This window comes from Salmo salar, chromosome ssa11 (assembly GCF_905237065.1).
Source record: "Salmo salar chromosome ssa11, Ssal_v3.1, whole genome shotgun sequence".
Classification (NCBI taxonomy): Eukaryota; Metazoa; Chordata; class Actinopteri; order Salmoniformes; family Salmonidae; genus Salmo; species Salmo salar.
In genome coordinates, this window is record NC_059452.1 from 88,873,202 (window position 1) to 88,895,584 (window position 22,383).

The following is a 22,383-nucleotide window of genomic DNA, read 5'->3' on the forward strand; positions in this document are numbered from 1 at the left end:
GCCAATCAAAAAGGAAATCTTGGCCCGTTTGCTAGCATAAGAGTAGGGCTTTTGCTCAAATACTAGTGAACATTGTACCAAAAAGGCTCTGCAAGCTCCGAGGTTGCCATCGTAACGCACAGAAGTCGGAACAAATGGTTCCCGGAGCGGAGGAGAATGACTTGGAACTGGTTGAGAGCTCTGGGCGAAGGGTCGGCCCTGTAGGTCAGACAGGCTCTGTGAAAACTCCTTGATGTGCTCCAGAAGGGTCTTCAGGGCTTGGTCATGTTGCTCGAGCAGGGCGCCTTGGCTGACGAGGGTTTGGTGGAGAGTAGCAGAGTCTGCTGGGTTTATCGTGTCGGCCAGATCATACTGTAATGCGGAGTGGAACAGGGGAATCCAAGAGCAGACTCAGATGAGGAGACTAGGATGAAGTAACCAAGGTATTTATTGACACACAGGGGGGAGATGGCGTGCAGGTCAGGGGAAGCTCAGGCGGGTTGCTGGAAACCAGGTGCGGAGGCTGAGGCTGGAGCGAGAGGGGTTGAGACAGGGTGAGCAGGTCCGGAGGGGAATCCAAGGGAGTAGTAGAGTGGGGAATCCAGGACAGAGTAGCAGGATGACGAGACGTGGGACTGGAGACAGGGACCAGGGTCAGAGCAGGCATAACTGTAGCAGAGAGGAATACAGTGTCAGGCAAGGAGAACAGGCACAACAGGATCTGACTAGTAACAAACGGCTAGAAACGTAGATTGACTCAGCAGAGTTTACAATCTGGCAGCATGGAAGTTGCAGGGCTGAGTATTTGTAGAGGTCTTGATTATGGAACAGGTTGCAGCTGGTGGGGATCTGCTCTGACTCCAGCACACCTGTCACCGCCCACACAATCACACACACACACACAGAGAGAGCGGGAGAGGGAGAGAGTACTGGGTGAGTGGCGGCAGATCAAGGAGACACAGGATGAGCAGTAGAGGGCGTTGCAGGAGCAGATGGGACACTAAAATGGATTTTTATTCCAGAAATCGTCAGATGTAGTCAGATCCAGACTTATTGCAGAGAAGAAACTAACATCCATAGGCGTGATGTAGCGTTTGGCCAGAGCAAGGAGTTTGGGAAGCCAGGCAAGTAGAGACCGACACATAAACCACAAAGTGATGAAGAGCCAGGATTAAACATTAACAAATTAATAAAATATTGATTACTGTGTATAGCTTTGTCAGACGATAAATGACCAACCACACAGCTTTGGAGTAGTTTGAATGTATATTTCTCTGCTTTTGAGAGGAGCTGGCTACTGTACCGGTAGACTTCCAGCTATTGCGCTAAACTAACGACATCCTAACTTCAATAATCTCCAAACTGCTCGCAGAGACATAAAAATGGTATCCATGAGTTCTTCTGACTCTGGGTAAGTAGAAAACTACCTACATCTTGAAATCTCGCAGTATCCCTTTAAAGAGATAGCTCAACCAAATGATGAATATTACTCAAATAGTCTATGATTGTGTGATCCACATTCCTGTGTACACAAACAGACACTATTTGCTTCCTTTAGCATTGATGTCCAAAATAAACAAATCCATGATAGTAAATTAAGCAAGCTCTCATTTGCATTCACAAATCATCTCTTGCTACAAGTATCTATTCTTCAATTTCTACAATATATTCACCTCCACAGATTCATAATACTGTGTCTGAATGCACAGCATTTCACCATCCACATTATGCAGCCACAGCACAGCAGCCACCATGCTATATGCAGTATGAATAGTGTATACAAATAAGTAGCCACTTGATTTGCTTTTCAAGATGGCCAAGTGGTCGAAAGGGACACATAACATTCAAGCTGTGTGTATGTGTGAGTGCCAGGGAGAGGTTCCATGTTACACGACTCACACATGGAGAGTGTAATGTTCAGTTTCCATGGTGAAAATGGAATCCAGCTCTGCGGCAAGGCCTGCTGATTGGCTGATATGCCCACTTGGGGTTGTGCTGTGAGAAGATGGCTGGCCAATAGGGTAGAGACAGCATTGGGGCTGTTGCTAAGGGAAGTCAGCTGGACTCATTGGAATCTACTCTCTCTCTCTCTCTCTCTCTCTCTCTCTCTCTCTCGCTCGCTCGCTCTCTCTCTCTCTCTCCTTCTGTATTTTTCACTGACTCTCCCTCTCTCTCTCTGTCCTTCAGACGGTATGTGTCTATCTACTGCTCTTACTCTCTCTGTGTCTCTGGTGTATTGGTTGATTATGGGTGAGGTGAGGAGAAGGGGCCAGTGAGAGGCAGCTCTAGAGGGTATGGGCTATGAGTCATGTAACCAAGACCCTCCCTACATATACCCAGTGCCCCCCGCCCCGCCTCCCCCGGACCATGTAGCAGTCACCTGACATCCTGTGGGTCCAGTGCTGCTGGCCTGGTCAGCCGTCCTCTACGACTTATTGGTTATCCCTCATTCCAATGTCTCTGCCAGAGCCCTGCACATAATCACCTCTCTCCGGATTAATCACACAGACATACATTTTTACACAGCCATCAGAGGACAGTCTGTGCAGCCTCCTACTTTGCCAGTATGACTCTATATTCCTCCAATATATTGTCTGCAAATGATTTATCGTGACACATGTAATGTCTTACCCTCTGACATAATTGAAGTCCCAGTCATTAGCTTCCCATGGCACTTTATTGCTCTCTTGTGGCGCTTTTACACTGAAGGTTTTGTGAGCTCACGCAGTATTCGAGACAAGATTCAGGGCATGTAAATCTTATGTTTGGGAAAAAAAAGGGGTCCTTTGTGGCTCAGTTGGTAGAGCATGGTTCTTGCAACAACAGGGTTGTGGGTTCAATGCCAATGGGGGACCAGTATGAGAAAGTATTAAAATCTATGGCCTCTGATTTAATAGTGTCTGCTAAATGACTAAAATGTAAAGTGTTTGTCTCATACAGTATGGAAGGAGAGAGTTAGTCCCTCTGATTGGAGCACAATACAACTGATTCCAACACTTGAAAACAGTAAGGGGACAGTAGGAGCATTGCTTAGAGGGCAAGTTCTTTAAATAAATGTATTGATGGAAAGCTTTACAGTTGTCCTTACTGAGTATGGATGATGCTGTATGATTTGGGAAATATCTGCCAGAGAGAAAATGGAGTCTTTGCTACCTCATTGTGGTGGTTTAAAAATAGCTTCTAGTTCTGTTGGCTTTATTCCAAATACACACACACACACCCTCTATCTTTCATTGGTGAAGTTTGTTTTGCATGTCCTGGTGCCCCGGGTGGGAGGAGATTTCAGTTAAGGACCAATGGAATCGTCTAAAATGAACAAACTTCTCCCATCCGGGGCACCGGGCAATGCAAAACGAACTTGCCCACTCTGTCTTTGTCCCCTCCTCCTTTTAATGTTGGATGATTGACAGGAGACCCTCCTTCCTCATTGGCTGGTGTGAATTAAATGGCGGTGTGTGGCCCCGCCCCTCCGGTCTCTGCACGTGGATCAGTCTGGTGTTAGAGCCTGAGCATCAGAGAGGAGAGGAAACCAGGAGAAGAGGAGAGGGACGAGAGAAAGAGGAGAGGATTGGGGGAGACGAGGAGGAGGACAGAGGAAAAGGGAGAGGAGCCAAGGGGTGAAAACAAAGGAAATAACAGGTAAAACAAGAAATGTGTGTATGTGTGTGTGTACAGTAGGTGTGCAATTGTGTATGCCTTTTTGCAAATATTGTTATAGTACATCTATTGGTGTTTGTGTGTTGGGACATGTCTGTAAGTCTGTGTTCATATCTGACTACAGCACAATGCACAAACTGTAGCTTAATGTGTACATACTGTATTCTGTCTATGTCTGCAGATTGTGCAGCACAGTTAACCATGCACACCCACACACATGCATATGCACACAGACCCACACACACACTGTTCATAAACACAGTCAGCTGATTTGTCTCTAAGCCTCTGTTTAGACTCAGGCATCGACTTGTACTTTATAACAATAGTGTTTTTGGTCTGTGTTGATGAGTGTGTTTGGTTGCTGTGACACGGTAGTAAAACAGAGATGGTAACCTTATATTCCAGTGCTGGAGGTGAAGAACATAGTGTCAATAGAAAGCTTTCCCATAGGGAATGCTGCTTGCCAGTTTATTCCTAAAAGATGTTATGGGGTTAAAATGAATTGGATATACCCAGTGTATTGTTCAGAAGTTTAATGACAATGCAGGCCTTTTAGATTCAAGTTTGCCAGAGGTTTTCCTAGTGTGCAGAGCCCAAACAGGGAGCCTGATAGTGGGCTAAAGGCAATGGTGTCTTCCTTGTGCTAAAAATGGTTGGGCATTGTTGACCCACATTTAGTGCAGTATTTATACAGTACAGTGACTCACTCTCCTCTGGTGGCTGAAAATAGAATGAGTAAAGAATAGCCATCTTTCCCCTCGTTAAATCACAACAACTCACCCACGTGGATACTAACACCCTAACACACACTCTGGGCATCAGGATGCGTTTCTTCTGTGGTCCACCACTGGTCACCAACCAGTACACCCAACCACTTGACCATGCTGATTCTATTATGAGGTTAATGTTCAGCACACACACCAGCTGTCTGTTTTAATTTCCTCCCAAATAGGTTCCAGGTGGTCAGATTTGTGTGGGTGTTTGTGTTTCATTGCAGGAATTTAGTGGTAAATGTTTGTATTTGTTATTAGAGGCTGGGGTTAGAGGTCAGTAGGCTGGGGTTAGAGGTCAGGGGTGAGGGGTCAGTGTGATGGCTGTCTGAGGACACAGCCCCTCCACCACCCTGCAGTGTCACAGATAATACAGTGCCTGCCATGCCAATGCATGTTCCTAGTGATTATCACCATGACAACCAGCCCTTTGGATGTACTCGCCCAGACACACTTTCTCTGACACACGTTAACACACACACACACAGACACGTTCCCTAACACACAACCACACACACACTGCTTCACTGTTGTCGTCTTTGAAATGCCACCTGGTCTGTTGGTGTTGTTGCCACCTGGTCTGTTGGTAAGAAAAAGACACTCACCTCCGTCCCCCCTGTTCCAAGCCTGCAGTGGTACATTCCAGTACCCCTCTGAGGTCTGTGCTTTCTGGAGCATACAGAGGAAGAAGCCTCCATTTTGGAGAGAAGGAGAAGGTAGATGTGGGAAAGAAGGGGACGGAGAGCAGAGCTGTAGAAAGTTCTTTTTAGAAAAACTATTTATATTCATCTCATGCTTTCTGCTTTGTGTCAACTCAGGTCAGCATCAGCCTTTACATTGTCTTACAAACATGGATTACCTACAGTAGGCTACATACACATCAGTGTTTGTGGTGTTGAGGGTGTATGTGTCAGTTTGTCTGTTTGCTACCATGTCTGTCTGTATTTCAGGCTGATTTCTGTAGTTATGTATTATAGGTCTGACTGAGAAGTAGGGGAACAAAATGTCAGTACATTTTCCAAAATTCACAGGTTTTTCAGAAATCCCAGTTGGAAGATTCCCGATCAGCAGGAAATTCTACAACCAGGATTTCTGGAAAACCTGGGCAATTTGAGAACGTTACCAGAATGTTGCAACCCTAAGTACTGAGAAGTGAAAGCCCTCACTTTCCCAGCTCTCTCTCTTTCAGTTTGTTCTATTAGGTGTGATCAGAGCCAGGTGTGGTGTGGTGCTGCAGCTCATCCCCCCCATATAAGATAGTATCATTGTGATTCCTGCACTGACTGTAGAGGCTCCGCCATGTTCACCCACACAGAGGGAAACACATCTGCATTGGGTTGCTATGCCACCAGCAGGCTGATACAAACACATTGTTCAGTGTGTCTGTGTAGTGTAACAGGGTGAGGATTATTGCTGTATTGGAATCAGTTGTCTCTGCCTCTTTGGTTGAGGCACACTACTGTTCTTGAGTCATTTTCAGAAAAGTTCAAAGCCAGGGTTTGACAGTGCAAAGACATTTTGCTTTAACCTCAATATTTTTGCAAACTTTGAGACTATTGTCTATTGAGGCAACTAAAATAGGAGAATTGTAAGCATATGACTTCCATTGGCAGATGTCTATTGTGCTCAGTGTTAATCTGCACCATGGCTGGTTGGTCACTGAGGCCAACATGTCTTCTAGTATAAACTCATTCTGAAGGAGTGGGAGGGACAGTCTCACCCCTGGAGCTGGCACCTGACTTGAGAGAGGAGATAGGAAGAGAGGGAAAGGGAAGGGATGGAGGAGAGGGAAAATATAGATAGTGGATGAGGAGGAGTTGACTAAGAACAAGGTTATTCAGGAAAGGAATGTAACTGGTTTAGTATTGTGATGGAATAGTAAGTTAGTGGAGCAGGGCTTCTTGCAGCAGCGGGGGATCTTCAGTTCTTTATGAACATCTAAAGGCCCACATCACAGTTTAGAGGCGACTTATCCTCTTAGATGTTTTTCTTTCCAAAGCAGATGTTAAAAAGAGATGCAATTAATAACAGATTTTAGACAGTTTTCCCTTTTCATCACCCACATAACACAACCCACATAACACAACCCACATAACAACATCTGGACTAATGAATGGGTAATAATAATGGGAATGTCATAATAACATTGACACTTGTATATCTCAAGGGCCATTTACACACACACACACACACACACACACACACACACACACACACACACACACACACACACACACACACACACACACACACACACACACACACACACAGAGAGAGAGAGTGTCAGAGAGATGCACAATCACACTCCCTCTGCACTCAAATCCACACGCTAATTGAAAAACAAGTCAGTCGCCAGAGCATACAAACCTTCCTTATGCTTTCATTTCCCTAGAAACTGGTGTATGCATGCACAAACACACAGACATACACAAATGTACACACACACACACACACAAATAGCAGGGGGATGCAGACAGTCAGGTGCAGCCCTCACACACACACACACAAGCACACAGTGAAGGAAAGGTGTCTCTGTAAGGCAGAGTCTTGATCTTGACTCTGGGGTAAATTATATCATTTGTTGCCAAGGATACAGTATGAGAGAGAGAGAGAGTGAGAGAGGCAGACATGTGGAGAGAGAGTGAGAGAGAGGCAGACATGTAGAGAGAGAGAAAGTGAGAGACAGACATGTGGAGAGAGAGTGAGAGAGAGGCAGACATGTAGAGAGAGAGAAAGTGAGAGACAGACATGTGGAGAGAGAGTGAGAGAGAGGCAGACATGTAGAGAGAGAGAAAGTGAGAGACAGATGTGGAGAGAGAGAGAGAGAGAGAGAGAGAGAGAGAGAGAGAGAGTGAGAGACAGACATGTGGAGAGAGAGAGAGTGAGAGACAGACATGTGGAGAGAGAGAGAAGGAGTGAGGTAGACTGGAATCAGTCTTGTTGAATGGGGCTGGAATAGGAGAGGTGACAAGGCGTTATGGGAGGGGCCAGAGAGAGGAAGTCAAAAATAAATGAAATCCGACTGGTTGGTCAAAGGGGGCAGGGCCATCCTCACTCTCGCTTCTCTCTCTCTTCCTCTCTGCCTTCTCTACTGAGCCATTCCTTCCCTTTCTTTGTCTGTCTACTGAGGGGAGAAACGCCAGAGAAAACAGTGTTTGTGACAGAGAGGGAGCGAGAGAGAAAGAGGGAAAGAGAGAGAGGGGGGAGAGGGGAGGACAAGAGAGGAATGACAAGATGGAAGAATGGAATGGCAATACATACCTTCTTTTCAGACAATAACCCCTTTCATGTCCTCACATCTGTGTCCTACCTGACAGTGGTTTCTCCTCCCTCTCTCCTGTGCGTGTATGTGTGTGCCGGCTAGCAGAGGTAGTGGATGCCCGTTCTGTTTAACGGGACGTCAGGCTGAAGCTGAAGTGGGCTGCTGTCTCGCTCTCCCTGAGTGAGTGGCATCTTCACACAGCTGGGACCAGAGAGACTGTCTCCCCCTCTCTCTCTCTCTCTCACAGCACTCAGCAGCAAGGTAAGACTAGAATGCTCCTTCTCCTCTCTCACACACACTGGCAGGGGGTCACAGTAAGAGACCGAGGTTGCCCCGGAGAGGGATATGCATTTCTCTGGTGACAGAGACACCAGTTACCGTGGAGATATAGTAAGGTTTGAGGACAGTGATTTCTCTGGTGACAGAGTGTCATGGATGGAGACACCGGTCTTCTTGGTGACAGAGACAGATGGAGGGCTGCAGAATGAAGCGACTGACTGACTGTCCCTCTCTTTGTGCTGCTGGAGATACTAAAGATGAAATGTGGAGCCACCACCTTCCTCCACCCTCCGCTCACTCATCTATACAGTACACTTCTTCATTTGTCTTATGAAATGCCCATTCTCTCTCTCGCTGTCTCTCTCTCTCTGACTCTCCTTCTACTCCCTCTCTGTGCATTGGAAACAGAATCCCTCCATGTGTGTGTTAGAGGTCATGTGTGAGACACAGCTTGGGGTAGAATAGTAGTGGTGGGGGGGGGGTGTTACAGATAGAGGCTTTTGTGGAGGAAATGGAATCATTATTGATTGCTATGGTGATCTCAGGCACCAGGCACTAGCGACACGCTGACTATTGCAACTCTGTATACTGTATTGTGTGTGTGATGTGGACTAGACAGAGATGAGATACACTACATTACCAAAAGTATGTGGACACCTGCTTGTCGAACATCTCATTCCAAAATCATGGGCATTAATATGGAGTTGGTCCCCTACTGTGCTGCTATAACAGCCTCCACTCTTCTTGGAAGGCTTTCCACAAGATGTTGGAAAATTGCTGCGGGGACTTGCTTCCATTCAGCCACAAGAGCATTAGTGAGGTCGCGCACTGATGTTGGGCAATTAGGCCTGGCTTGCAGTCGGTGTTCCAATTCAGCCCAAAGGTGTTCAATTGGGTTGAGGTCAGGGCTCTGTGCTGGCCAGTCAAGTTCTTCCACACCAATCTCGACAAACCATTTATGCATGGACCTCGCTTTGTGCACAGGGGCATTATCATACTGAAACAGGAAAGGGCCTTCCCCAAACTGTTGCCACAAAGTTGGAAGCACGGAATCATCTAGAATGTCATTGTATGCTGTAGCGTGAAGATTTCCCTTCACTGGAACTAAGGGGCCTAGCCCGAACCATGAATAACAGCCGCAGACCATTATTTCTCCTCCACCATACTTTACAGTTGGCGCTATGCATTGGGGCAGGTAGTGCTCTCATGGCATCCGCCAAACCCAGATTTGTCCATCGGACTGCCAGATGGTGAAGCGTGATTCATCACTCGAGAGAACATGTTTCCACTGCTCCAGAGTCCAATGGCGGTGAGCTTTACACCACTCCAGCCGACACTTGGTATTGCACATGGTGTTTTTGGTCTTGTGTGAGGCTGCTCGGCCATGGAAACCCGTTTGTGACCAACCGCCTTGATTTGGTCTTATGTAGCAAAATTTGAAATTGTGTTTTTTTTACATTGGATAAAAGCAGAGACACAGAGCTATAAAATGGTATATCATACACTATATTTGAGGAACAATGGGAAAGTAATTCTGCTTCGAAAGTTGATAAACTTGTAACCTCACTTTTGAGAAAAGGGCCTTTGAATATTTTGGTACGTACTGGAGAGCTCTTCTTTGTTTACAAACATTCAGCATCGTTTAGACCCTCTTAAGCTTTAGCCCCACCCATCTCTTCAAGGGTTGATCTGAGCATTCTGTCCTAACAACAACAGTCTAACAACAAAGCTAACTGGCTAACATTGGCTAGCTTGCTAGCTACTTCCAGATACAAATGAGAGAACAGCTAACTGACCATTTTACTCGCCCTTGCAGAGCTGGTTAGGCTGTTTTTATGTTATCCAGAGCGTTGGTGCCTGCAACTGTGCTGCTGGCAGCAATTTACGCTTTTTTGCCAACGTTTACTGACACCAGCCATATTCAACAGGTGTTGAGCAATCGTAAATTCGTCAGTTATTCTGCGCTCTGGCACACTCAGATGAGAGTGCTCTGAAATCGGAGTAGATAGCCAGAGCGAATTTACCAGCTACGTCGATCAACAGTTGTCGCAGTGACAGTCTATTGAAATGGTTACTTGCATAGTAGAGTCTTTTGTTAAGACATGTAGCTAGCTTGCTAAATCAACAATGAACCATAATCCCAACTCATGATGTTACTACCCTACATTAATCTGCAGGTAGCTAACCAACCAGGTTCAATGTTAGCTAGCTAACATTAGGCTATAACTAGCAAAGCAAATGGCTCAGAGATACAAATAATAAGATCATACATGTAATGTTAGCTTGCGAGCCAGCCAGCTAACGTTAGCTAGCTAACTAACAGTACACTAACTTTTTAAATGAAAACGACTTTCTGTCAAAATTAGAAATGTCTAATATCTGAAAATGTAGCTAGCTAGACTATCTTACCCTTATACATCATGGATGGACGCCTCTCCCTGTCACAAATGCCATGGCTGCCCTTAGTTTGAAGATGTAATCCAGAGACAAGTGTTTTATCCATCTCCTTAGCTATCATACTCTAATTCCACTGATTTCAAAACTTGGTCCTCCAGAAAGTGGAGAGCAACACTTATGCAGTTCTACTATGCAATACTTTTTTTTTTAAAGCCGCGTTAGACAGGATTACCTACACATACTGACCAGCTCAAATAGACAGAAGTGTGTTATATGGCAGACCAATCTGAACTCATCTCTCGGCATGTCCAGCCCATTCATTATCTCAGCCAATCATGGCTAGCGGGAAGATTGCTGTCTTTTTCTGTGGCTAAACCAACTAGGCTCGTAATTTAACAATTGTATTTGTATTTACAGATGGCATACAAGTCTGTTATTAAGGCACATGAAATTTCACATGTTCCAGGACGCATTTCTGCCAAAAAAACACATTTTGGTTAAAAAGAAAGTGAAGTAGTGACCCGCGACATACGCCTAGTTTCCTGAAACTAGTCACATTTCATGACGCTCCGGACGAACAGTTATTGTGCTGACGCTGTACTCCGTAGTGAGTGTTGCAACCGAGGACAGACAATTTTACACGCTACGCACTTTAGCACTGGGCGGTCCCATTCTGTGAGCTTGTGTGGCCTACCATTTTGCGGCTGAGCCGTTGTTGCTTCTAGACGTTTCCACTTCAGAATAACAGCACTTACAGTTGACAGGGGTAGCTTTAGCAGGGCAGACATTTGACGGACTGACTTGTTGGAAAGGTGGCATCCTACGACAGTGCCATGTTGAAAGTCACTGAGCTCTTTTGTAAGGCCATTCTACTGCCAATGTTTGTCTATGGAGATTGCATGGCTGTGTGCTCGATTTTATTCACCTGTTAGCAACAGGTGTGGCTGAAATTGTCGAATCCACTCATTTGAATGGGTGTCCACATACTTTTGTATATACAGTGTATGAGCGGTCTATCTATCATGTATTTTGTATGAACAATACATTCTTTATTATTCTAAGTGTGTGTGTGTGTGTGTGTGTGTGTGCATTTGTTTGTGTGCATAATGGTTCTGTGAGAGACAATGCACAGTGCTGCATACTGGTATCTGTGTGAGAGAGGGTTAGTGTATGTGTGTATACAGTGTTTGCTGTATATTGACAGCTACAGTAGATTAGTAAGCAAAAGTCTATTCTCTGCCTGTGGACACAAGGAGGATGTAAAAATAGCTATTTTTCCCCTACACCCTCTCACCCCCTGAGTTAGAGAGATTTCCTGTGTGCTGACATACTATAATCCGTCTGCGGTCACACACACACACACACACACACACACACACACACACACACACACACACACACACACACACACACACACACACACACACACACACACACACACACACACACACACACACAGAGAGACACACACACACACTCCATAGACAAACATTGGGGCAGCAGGTAGCCTTGTGGTTAGAGTGTTGGGCCAGTAATCAAAAGGTTGCTGGATCGAATCCCCGAGCTGACAAGGTAAAAATCTGTTGTTCTGTCCCTGAACAAGGCAGTTAACCCACTGTTCCCCGGGAGGCCGTCATTGTAAATGAGAATTTGTTCTTAACTGACTTGCCTAGTTAAATGATATCATGTTGCCCCTCTCACCTGTCCTCCTTTGTTGTCCTAATTCATTAATGGCACAAGCCTGGAGGTAGACATGTACCTATAGACTCACTAGATCTGACATACATTATGGTGGAGCATGCATCCATGGAGCATAGATCTCTACAAGTGCTAGATTATTGGATATGTAACTTGGAAGAACACTATAGAATCAAGATATTATAATGCATAGTTGCAGCCCTCACAAACATCTCTGACAATATATTTGGTGACTTTGTCTCATAAAATGTTCTGAATTCTTGTTCTACCTAAAGTCTATATCGCTTTGGGAAATTCGACGGTAACGGAATTACACTTTGACTCAGATCTTTAATTTAAAATGTATGTCAAACAAAAACCATTGATTTCAGAGTTTAACAAACCATACAACTCTATGCACAAGGACTACTTTGAGCAGTCCCCCACCCCCCTTCCCCCTGTCCCCGTCCATCCATAACCCCTGTTTGAAAGAGCGATTGTCCATTCATCAGAATGAAGTGCACAGAGGATGGGGGAGTGGTGTGGCTGATTGAGTGGCCAGACAAGTGAAGGAGCAGTGGGGAAGGAAGGAAGGAAGGAAGGAAGGAAGGAAGGAAGGAAGGAAGGAAGGAAGGAAGGAAGGAAGGAAGGAAGGAAGGAAGGAAGGAAGGAAGGAAGGAAGGAAGGAAGGAAGGAAGGAATTAGTGTTTCTGGCTGCTCTACACAATGAGTACAATGTGTGTTTACTCTGATTCACTGGGTCACAGGCCTGTCCCCTGAGTCGGAATATTAGGGTTTTGCTGAAAATAAGGCGGCATGTTTACCTCAATTTGACTTGATTCCAAACACACATTCGCAAACACACACACGCATGCAAGCATACACACACACATGCACACACAATTGTATTAATTGAGCAGATCCTATGGATGGGCCGCGCTTGAAGTTATTTATTCAGTGTATAAGAAAAGTAGTGAAACCATAACAGGCGAAACTGGCGTTTCAGTTTAGCATCATAGTATCTAGGGATAAGAGATAGGGATGAGGATTAAGAGAGAGAAAGGAGAGACTCATTCAAAGGTAGGTCAGACATGGGCATGGCCACACACAGCTGGCTGGCCATGTTTTCCCTTGTCACTGCAACTACTGTACCAAACAGCTGAATTGAATGGAGCTGGTTTGCAAACCACAATTTATTACAGAGAGATAATTTAGGGCATGTAATAACTTGCAATGTACAGCTGTCCATATGGAACATTGTGACGTAGAAGTCCGTCACTGGCCGCGGGCAGCATTTGGTACTTTAACGCACGCACACATTCATCACTCCTCCCTGCTCCGTTATCAGATAAGTTAACAATGTGGGTCGACACACAAGTTAACGTCTCTATCTTAGTACATACATTTCACACTTACTTCAGTAACCAGTTAGGGTATAAAGAAATAAAGACAGGTGTTCATATTTAATATAAGCAATATTTAGTATACTTATCGATGTTATGGATGAGCGCGGTTGTTTGTTCTGTTCCTCTCTCTCTCCATCTCTGTAGCTTCCAGGTATGCTGGATAAGGACCCGAGCTAAGGGAATTGGGCTTACTTTGTAGTGCCCGTCTGGAATGGCTCATTAATGTAAACGGGCATATTGGAAGACACTGTCAGTAGTGATGTAATTTTGTAAATGTTATATTGTGATGTTGTTTCATAAACGTGTTGCAATGTATATATTTTGGTATGTTTAGATAAATGGAAACTGTATGTTGAATAGGTAATTGTTAATTAATTAGTGTTAATTGTTCTGAGGGGAGGGGCTACCCCTACAAAAGGAGCCTCTCTTTCAGTTCATGGAGGGGCATTTTGGATTGAGCTGTGGGTGGGGCAGCTTTGTTTTTAAGCTGTCCCATAAGGTATACGTTTGATGGCAGTACTGTTGTTTTGTTCCGGAATCACTATGTAAATAAACACCGTTGCACAGAAGAACTTTTGCGGCTCCGCCATCTTTTTATTTTTATAGAGGTTAGGTTTTCCAGTTTAGCCTTCTGGCCTACTCTACGTGACATATGGTGGCAGCAGTGGGATGGCGCACCGCAAATCAGTGAATTCCAACAAGAGAGGTAAAGGAATGCGTACAGGATTGCGTTCTCAGCAGCAGCATCAACTGTCATAAAAGGTAATTGAAGTTGAAACTGGGTGGAATACCATGGAATCTTCTGGTGAAGAGGTTAATTATGAGAAACTAGGAGCCCGACCAAGGGGCCAAACACAACCAGAACTGTTTGAACTACCGGTTGAACCAGCAGATACAGCAATAAGAGACCAGCTAACTGAAGGAGCAGTTGGGGGACCAGAACCACACCCAACCATGGTAGCCCTTTTCCAGCAACTTTTCACCTGCCTTGAGAAGAGGGACGAAGACCTCAAGCAGGAGTTTCGGGGCCTACGCCAATCTATCCTCACAGCTCCTCACCAAGTGGAACTCGTCAGTGAGAACCCAAGATTGGGTCTGCCAACACCAGGACGACAAAGGCTCGACGCAGCAGGGACTTCAACTCCACAGCAGGATCCCCAAGCAGTAATGAGGCCAGCCCCAGCACCAGGAGACCAGTCCAGCAGTGTTAACGTTCATCTTCCAGCATTCCTGAGGAAGGAGCCAAAGATGCCCTCATACCAGCAGGGGGAGGACATTGAAAACTACTTGCTGAGGTTTGAGCGAATGGCCAAGACGTGGCAGTGGCCGGAAGTAGAGTGGGCCTGCAGGCTTGTCCCATTGCTCACGGGCAAGGCCTTAGAGGCTTACACAGCAATGGATGAGGGGCTGTCCAACGTCTACAAGGGCTTGAAGGAAGCGCTGCTGATGAAGTTCGACATCTCCTCGGAGACCTACCGTCAACGCTTTAGAGTTGCATCGACGCCATCGGGTGAGTCACCGACAGAGACGTACCACCGCCTCAAGGGTCTCTACCGACGATGGGTTCAACCAGAGGAGAAGACACAGGACGAGATCGGTGAGGTCATCATCCTCGAGCAACTTCTACAAGTTCTACCACACGACATTCGAACCTGGGTTCGAGAGCATGAGCCCAAGGACGGGCTTATGGCGGCCAAGCTTGCGCTGCAGTACCATAATGCACGTAAAGGGGGCCCACCACGACCTGCAGCACCCGCTCCAAGGAGTCTCCGAGACACAAGGGACATCAGAGATACCCGAGATGGTGGAGGTAACTCTGGGGGTTATGTGTCTGGGAGGAGGGAGGTAAGGGATTATGCAGTTCGCTCTGATGGGAGGGGTCTGACCTGTTTTTACTGCCGACAGCAGGGGCACAAGGCTTCAATGTGTCCGCTACGTAAATCCAAGCTCTCAGGTTACTGTTATGTGCCCAGAGAGGGGGATGGTGTTCAGAATAGACAGACTGGGGAAGGGTCAGTCTTGGTACCTGTAAAAGTGAATGGTAAAAGTCTTACTGCAATGATTGACACCGGCAGTTCCCTGTCGTTGATCAGAAAATGTAATGTACCTGTTAATGACATTGATTACGGTCACCAGACACTGATCCAATGTGTCCATGGTGACCAGTCACAGCAGCCCACAGCTGAACTCACAGTGGAGATTCAGGGTCAGAAATACCTCCTCAAAGTTGGGGTAATGGAGAAGCTACCTTTTGAGATGATTTTGGGGAGGGATGTGCCTGTACTCTCTGATCTGTTGGGAAGTGTGGGGGGTCAGCTATATGAGCAGTCAGTTTGCCAGTCTGATGTTCAGGTGTCATGTTCAGTTGTCACTCGTGCACAGGCCAAAGCTGGTTTACAACCTCTGCCTGACTTGTGTGATAGTCTGTGTGAGGGGGGAACCAAAGGGCCCAGAAAGTCACGCCGCCAGCGGCGTCTTGAGAAGTATGTGGGAACCCCTGTACCTGTTGCTGATGTGTCTGGGTTAGAAGTGCAATGGGAAGTTCCACAAAATTTTGCTACACTGCAGAAGTCTGACGCAACCTTGAAAGGTTTATTTGATAAGGCCTTAGCTGGGGACAGCCAATCTTCATGTGGGGGAATATACACAGTAGACAACCACATACTCTACCTTGGGTCAGAAGCAGATAGCAGGAAGTTAGTGGTGCCATCTACATGTAGACCACTTGTTCTCAACCTTGCACATACAGTTCCATGGGCAGGCCATCTAGGGCAACATAAGACCTATCTTAGGCTAGGCTCCCGTTTCTTTTGGCCCTCCATGTATACTGATGTACAAACATACTGCAAAACATGCCCCACGTGCCAGAAAACCAGTGCTGTCCGTAGGTCTGACCGGGCTCCTCTATGTTCACTGCCAGTTATCTCTACCCCATTCAAGAGAATTGCAATGGACATTGTTGGACCCTTGGAGAAGAGTAGTGCAGGTTACCAGTATATATTGGTGATCTGTGACTATGCCACCCGGTTCCCAGAAGCCTTCCCACTCCGTTCCATAACCACTCCAAAAATAATCAGTGCTCTTGTTCAGCTCTTTTCTCGTGTAGGAATCCCAGATGAAATCCTGACGGACCAAGGCACAAACTTCACTTCACGACTGATGGTTCAACTCCACCGACAGCTGGGCATTAAAGGCTTGAGGACCACTCCCTACCATCCCCAAACGGATGGGCTTGTAGAGAGATTCAATCAAACGCTCAAGAATATGCTGAGGAAGTTTGTGGCTGACACTGGTAAAGACTGGGATAAGTGGTTACCCTTTCTGCTTTTTGCTTACAGGGAGGTGCCTCAGGCATCGACAGGTTTCTCACCATTCGAACTCCTCTATGGATGGCCAGTGCAGGGACCACTGGACCTGCTGAAGTGCTGGGAAGGTTCCCCAGTAGCTACCTCAGGACAGGGGATTGTCCAGTACGTTCTCCAGATGTGAGACAGGCTGGAGCGGTACCGAGAGGAGGCTAGGGCAAATCTTCAGCAAGCCCAGAAGGCCCAGAAGCGAGGGTATGACCAGCACGCTCGCCACAGAGCGTTTGAGCCAGGACAGAAAGTCCTGCTCCTCCTTCCCTCGTCTACCAGCAAGCTCCTTGCGCAGTGGCAAGGGCCGTACCTAATCGGGAGGAAGATGGGCCCGGTGACCTACGAGGTGCTGCACCCGGACAAGGGTAAGGAGAAGCAAACCTACCATGTGAACCTCCTCAAGGCCTGGGAGGAGAAAGGGGAACTCTCCAAGGTAAAGTCCTTTCTGGTCCGCAGAGTAGAAGAAGAGGACGAGTCAGATGGGGTCACAGAGGCATGGAAAGGACGAGCAGAGGTCATACTGGCTCACCTAGAAGAAGACAAGCAAGATGAGCTGAAGCAGCTGTTTGACAAGTATCTGGCCCTCTTCAGTCAGAGGCCAGGAAGAACCAAAGTCCTGGAACACGTCATTCGTTTGAAGCCTGGCCAGAACCCTGTCAGCCAGCATCCTTACCGTGTGCCTGAGAGGCTGGTGGTAGCCCTCAAAAAAGAGGTCCACACCATGATAGAGATGGATGTTGTCGAGCCATCATCAAGTGAATGGAGCAGCCCTATTGTCATTGTCCCAAAGAAGGATGGCTCTTTGCGTGTCTGCATGGACTTCCGTAAGGTGAATGCCATCTCCCAGTTTGATGCCTACCCCATGCCCCGCATTGACGACTTACTGGAGAGAATCGGTAGAGCTCATTACATCACCACATTGGATCTCTGCAAAGGGTACTGGCAGGTGCCCCTGGACGAACAATCCAAGGCCTACACTGCCTTCCGGACACCGATGGGCCTGTTCCAGTTTAAGGTCATGCCGTTTGGCCTTCATGGGGCCCCTGCAACTTTCCAGAGGCTTATGGACAAGGTCCTCCAGGACTGTGACGATTACTGTGCTGCTTACTTGGATGACGTGGTGATCTACAGCCACTCCTGGGAGGAGCACATACAGCATCTTAGCAGAGTCCTGGGGAAGATCCATGATGCAGGCCTCACGCTTAACCTCCTGAAGTGTGAGTGGGCAAAACAGGAGACTAAGTATCTGGGTTACCAGCTGGGTAAGGGTGAAGTTCGACCTCAGGTGGACAAAGTGGAGTCCATCAGGAACAGCCCTCAACCCAGAACCAAGACACAGGTGAAGTCCTTCCTAGGTCTGGCAGGATGGTACCGGAGATTCATTCCGCAGTTTTCGACCATCGCTGTCCCTCTAACCAACCTCACTTCAAAGGTGGCCAGCAACCCTGTGAAGTGGACTGAGGAGTGTGAGGAAGCCTTCAGGATACTGAAAAAACGACTGTGCTCATTCCCTGTTCTCCAGACCCCTGATTTTCAGAAGAGGTTTCTCGTGCAGGTGGACGCTTCGGCTGTGGGAATTGGAGCTGTACTGGCCCAAGGGGAGCCAGGAGAAGAGCTTCCTGTACTGTACCTGAGTCGGAAGCTGTTGCCGAGGGAAACCAGGTATTCGACAATCGAGAAGGAGTGCCTGGCTATAAAGTGGGCCCTAGATAGCCTCCGTTACTACCTTCTTGGGAGGGAATTTGACCTGCACACAGACCACAGAGCACTGACCTGGATCCAGACCATGAAGGACCGGAATTCTCGTGTGACCAGGTGGTATCTGGAGCTCCAGCCTTTCAGGTTCTGTGTCCGTCATAAGGCAGGAAAAGAAAATGTCACGGCAGACTACCTATCCAGACTCCCGAACCTGGTCGCTTCAGGAGAGGAGGAAGGTAATCTGACGTAGAAGTCCGTCACTGGCCGCGGGCAGCATTTGGTACTTTAACGCACGCACACATTCATCACTCCTCCCTGCTCCGTTATCAGATAAGTTAACAATGTGGGTCGACACACAAGTTAACGTCTCTATCTTAGTACATACATTTCACACTTACTTCAGTAACCAGTTAGGGTATAAAGAAATAAAGACAGGTGTTCATATTTAATATAAGCAATATTTAGTATACTTATCGATGTTATGGATGAGCACGGTTGTTTGTTCTGTTCCTCTCTCTCTCCATCTCTGTAGCTTCCAGGTATGCTGGATAAGGACCCGAGCTAAGGGAATTGGGCTTACTTTGTAGTGCCTGTCCGGAATGGCTCATTAATGTAAACGGGCATATTGGAAGACACTGTCAGTAGTGATGTAATTTTGTAAATGTTATATTGTGATGTTGTTTCATAAACGTGTTGCAATGTATATATTTTGGTATGTTTAGATAAATGGAAACTGTATGTTGAATAGGTAATTGCTTAATTAATTAGTGTTAATTGTTCTGAGGGGAGGGGCTACCCCTACAAAAGGAGCCTCTCTTTCAGTTCATGGAGGGGCATGTTGGATTGAGCTGTGGGTGGGGCAGCTTTGTTTTTAAGCTGTCCCATAAGGTATACGTTTGATGGCAGTACTGTTTTGTTCCGGAATCACTATGTAAATAAACACCGTTGCACAGAAGAACTTTTGCGGCTCCGCCATCTTTTTATTTTTTATAGAGGTTAGGTTTTCCAGTTTAGCCTTCTGGCCTACTCTACGTGACAAACATATAAGAGACACATTCCTTATGTGCATGTGTTTGCATTGTGCTTTAGTACAGAGTAGTATTATCATTATTATAAACATCATAACATCATAGCGCTTTAATGCCATACAACACTCCTTCCGTGGCCTCCAACTGCTCTTAAATGCAAATAAAATTAAGTGCATGCGCTTCAACCGATCGCCGCCCGCCCGTCTAGCATCACTACTCTGCACGGTTCTGACTTAGAATGTGGACAACCTCAAATACCTAGGTGTCTGGTTAGACTGTAAACTCTCCTTCCAGACTCACATTAAGCATCTCCAATCCAAAATGAAATCTAGAATCGGCTTCCTATTTCGCAACAAAGCATCCTTCACTCATGCTGCCAAACATACCCTTGTAAAACTGACTACCCTACTGATCCTTGACATCGGCGATGTCATTTACAAAATAGCCTCCAACACTCTACTCAGCAAATTGGATGTAGTCTATCACAGTGCCATCCGTTTTGTCACCAAAGCCCCATATACTACCCAACACTGCGACCTGTATGTTCTCGCTGGCTGGCCCTTGCTTCATATTCATCGCTAAAACACACTGGCTCCAGGTCATCTATAAGTCTTTGCTAGGTAAAGCCCCACCTTATCTCAGCTCACTGGTCACCATAGCAGCAACCACCCGTAGCACGCACTCCAGCAGGTATATTTCACTGGTCACCCCCAAAGCCAACTTCTCCTTTGGTCGCATTTCCTTCCAGTTCTCTGCTGCCAATGACTGGAACGAATTGCAAAAATCACTGAAGCTGAAGACTTATATCTCCCTCACTAACTTTAAGCATCAGCTGTCAGAGCAGCTTACCGATCATTGCGCCTGTACATAGCCCATCTGTAAATAGCCCACCCAAATACCTTATCCCCATGTTATTTATTTATTTTGCTCCTTTGCACCCCAGTATCTCTACTTGCACATTCATTAATCTTCTGCACATCTATCACTCCAGTGTTTAATTGCTAAATTGTAATTATTTCACTACTATGGCCTATTTATTGCCTTACCTCCATAATCTTACTACATTTGCACACACTGTATATAGACTTTTCTATTGTGTTATTGACTGTACATTTGTTTATCCCATGTGTAACTCTGTGTTTGTGTCACACTGCTTTGCTCTATCTTGGCCAGGTCGCAGTTGTAAATGAGAACTTGTTCTCAACTGGCCTACCTGGTTAAATAAAGGTGAAATAAAAATAATATTTAAAAAATGGGAAAGTCCTTTTTCACTGTCAGATAAAGTACATTCATACACACACATTCTCCATTTCTGTTGCGGTCTCACACATGCATATTCCATCTATAAATTGTAAATCAGCTCTGCCCCCTTTTCTCTCTCCCTCCCTGCTATCTCTGTGGCCCTCTTTATGCCCAGACTAGAATGGTTGGAGACAAGAGCGGTTGCTATGATCCGTCCTCTTCAGAGAACCAGGCAGGCAGGCCTTTATCAGTGGCTGGCCACGGGCTGCAGTTGATGCTGGGAGCTGGTGATCAGAGAGGGTCTGGATGCAGGGTGCAGGTCTGGTTGACTGGTGATAAACTGCCTGCCTGCTCACCCCAAACAAACTACTGTTCCAGCAGATTAGGAGGCAGACACGGGGAGAGAGAGAAAGTGAAACAGAAAAGGAGAGAGGAGAGGATAGTGTTGTGTGTGTGTAGCTGCAATGCATTTCTTTGTTGTTATTAAAGTAAAGCTGATCTTGGACTAGTGCCTAAAGGTAAGTAGGCGTGTGGGCGATAGCAGTTATAATGTGTACCATTGTAGGGAGTTGTAGTGCAGTGTTGGTGGTGCATTAACATGTACAGTGGTGTAAAGTACTTAAGTAAAATTACTTTTACTTAAGTATATTTTGGGGTATCTGTACTTTACATTATGTAAGCGGACCAAGTACCTTGAGGTTGCTCTAAAGCGGAAAGGTGGAATAAACGAGCCAGGAACAGGTTTTCTTAATCGAAAAAAGTTCTCTATTGAGGTATTTCTTTCTTCTTAAACACTCCAACACAATCAAGGATTATCTCCCAAGGAAAACACAAATCTTCTTTACAAGAACAAGGAACACAAATCATGGGTGTGTCACCGCCTTAATGATCCGTCCGTGGAGAGTTCCCTTCGGGTGGTGGTCCGGATCCGTGGTGACCATTCCCAAGAGGTAGTTTGTCCCCTTCGTCTCCCTTCCGAAAGGTACGTCCTATCCCTTGGAGAAGCAAACACTCTTTTCTTTCTCCCCCCTCTGCCGGTTCCCTCCTCTCTCTTGTATGGGAAAGAGAATAGCTCATTAGTACCGTCTGCTGTGCTTAATTGCCTCTGATCACCTTGACTCACATGCCGGGCTGGGCTACTGTCCGTAGGAGCAGCCTGCCCTCTGGTGGTCCTTCCACATACCTCCCCCCTCAGGACCGGACCAGAGGGCCGGGCGCCAGATGCACTGTCTTGGTCACATTGGGCCAGCGCGTCCTCATTACCGTTCCTCAATCCAGCCCTGTGGAAGACATGGAAAGCGAACAGTTGTAAAGCAAGAAACCGTCTGGCTATTCTGTTGTTATTGTTTCTATTACCGGCCATCCAAGTGAGGGAAGCATGGTCAGTAATGAGGGCAAACCTACGCCCGAGTAGGTAGTACCGGAGATAATCGATGGCCCACTTAATGGCTAGGGCCTCTTTCTCTACGGTAGCATATCTCTGTTCCTGATCACTGAGCTTCCTACTTATAAAGAGAATAGGCCTCTGCTTTGCCTTCACCCTGAGCTAAGATGGCTCCGAGCCCCGTATCTGAGGCGTCTACCTGCACAATGAACTCTTGGGAGAAGTCAGGAGCCTGCGAGACGGGATCA

The 22,383-nt window shown here is 46.4% G+C and overlaps 1 protein-coding gene across 1 annotated transcript in view; it reads left to right on the top strand.

The window, feature by feature from the left end:
- Positions 1 to 3,492: 3,492 nt before the first annotated feature.
- LOC106563383 (lysine-specific demethylase 6B) overlaps positions 3,493 to 22,383 on the top strand; it is a 44,797-nt gene continuing 25,906 nt past the window's right edge. The window contains exon 1 of the mRNA XM_014128890.2: positions 3,493 to 3,618. The gene's annotated coding sequence lies outside the window, so the exon portion shown is untranslated. The remainder of the gene's footprint in view (positions 3,619 to 22,383) is intronic.